Below are 2,212 nucleotides of genomic sequence, written 5' to 3'. Positions count from 1 at the left end.
ACATTTTGGCACTTGTTCTGATTTAATACAGGTTAAGTTGGGAGAGGCTAGAAACTCTAGTCTGTTCCAAGAGCTACAGGCCCTTTTTCCCTGTGCTCCTTTGCACCTCTTCCTCAGCTCCAAGAACATTCCCTCCTCCAGCAGAAGGGCTGGACTGGACAGAGGCTGTGCAAGTGACTGCCTGGAGCTGGGCACATTGTTTCTAGCCACCCCACAGCCGTCATCACGCAGCCCCTGCTGCACACCAGCAGCTCCCAAACCTCCCAAGTATTCCAGCTCCCACGCTGCACAGGGAGCAGCAGAGCCCTCCCTACCTGCCAGCTATTAGCAGCCAGGCAGCTCCTCACTGACTCTGTCACTATGGAAACAGAGCATTGCCGTCCCTGCATTCTGGAAGCAGCCTCTCACAGCAGTTCCCCTCCCAGAGGAACAACCTCACAGTGACCCTGCCCCAAGCCCAGTCCTACTCCCCTTCCCCTTCTTCTTCTGCCACCCTCATCCCAAACTAATCCAGAGCCTTGGGAAAGAAACAGGCCGAGACAGTTTTGGGTTTTTTTTCTCCTCTAATAGGAAAATATATTTCAACTGCTGTAATACAGTAGATTATAAACGGCTCCTCTGCATGACAGAACACAGTACAGGTTGCATATACGTGGGACACTGCTGGTACCAGGGGCCAGCAGGTGACTGCTGCGCAGTCCTCTTCTTGCACGCCTCTTCCCTGCCACACCGCTGCTGGATGAAGAGACAGCAATGGCTTCTTCACCCTGGAAGGGGGAGCTGGCCTGGCTGCAAGCACCAGAAAGGACAAGGGTGAGCTCAGCTGGGTCAGAGGCACAGCACAGAGCTGCTTCACAAACCCGACACTGTAGAGCATGTGGGCCTGCTCCTGGCTCACACACAGGACTGCCATCCTTCCAGCCCAACTACATTCAAAAGGTGGGAGTTCAAACAGCTCAGCTGTCCATTGGCAGGTGGACTGATTCACGTCAGTACCATTTTATATTTAAAAACACATTAGGATCTCCCCCCTCCCACCACAGCATGTACCACATGCCTTATTTGGGTGGCAGTCACAGGATAACATACAGTTAACAGCTCAAATGCAAGGCTGCTTCACTTTGGAAGGCAGAAAGCAAAAACATCCTAACAGAAAGGACGTACAAGGCGTGAAGACTGCACAGATTCAGTTTTCCTGAGAACTAACCATTATCTGCATGATAATGGGATAGATTTTGGATATATTTCACAACATTAACACTGATTTTTGTGATGTTGAACAATGAGCTGCAGCTGTTCTGGCTGCCATTCCAAAGCTGGACTCTTCCCACCTTAAAACTTTAAAAGAGTTACTATGGAAGCAAGCTTTATAATTCTTGTGTTGGAAAGAATCACAGAAAACAGCATATACCATTAGAAACTTGAAAAGGGCAGGTTATAAACCTTAACATTCACTTACTTGACCAGAATACCACACCGCTAGCTCTGGTACTCATGGTCTAAGCAAGCTCTTTCCAAGCAAACAAACATACTATAACAGACTAATTAAACAAAGGACTCAGTATTCTCCCCTCCAGAAAAACGAATGTAAGCCTGTATTCAAAGCAATTTAAAAAACCCTATGAAATTGAAAATAATTCCCTGACAGCACAGTTGTGAGATGCCTTGATCTACAAGGCTGAAAACCTTAACCTGTCAAAAATCTTCAGACCCCTGCCAACAGCTGAGCACCCCATCCTGGTTGCCTTTTGCTTGCCAGACGCTCGAACCACCAATGTTTCCAACACCAAAGATGCTGACCCAGAAAATGCTGATGTTGTTCATTAGGGATATGACACAGTGCCAGCTGCAAGGGCAACACTACAACTTGGCACAAAGTGCCAGGACTTTATTTCTTTTCAGAACACTGAGATAGTAGCAAGACCTGACACAGGCATCAAGAAGAAAAGAATGAGTTCCAAAACCATCACACCCTGTTTGAGTACAATCATATCTGTATATAAGTGTTTCAAGCACCAGCTCTAAAGTACTAAACTGAATTTTACCCTGTGTTAAGCAAGTGATAGAGCTGTTTGGCCAAAGGGTTTACTTGCTTTTGTTCATGCTTTCCTTGTGTTTTAAAGAAGAAAGCTGGATTTGAGAATGACTGTTCAGTTCTTCCAGCACTTCTATCCCTTCCTCTAAGCAGAAAGGGAAAGAAAGACTTAGGATT

Source organism: Lagopus leucura, unplaced genomic scaffold, assembly GCF_019238085.1.
Source record: "Lagopus leucura isolate 7727_CA_CO unplaced genomic scaffold, USGS_WTPT01 Super-Scaffold_100009, whole genome shotgun sequence".
Classification (NCBI taxonomy): Eukaryota; Metazoa; Chordata; class Aves; order Galliformes; family Phasianidae; genus Lagopus; species Lagopus leucura.
The sequence above is the reverse complement of the archived record's forward strand: the minus strand, read 5'-3'. Positions refer to the sequence as shown.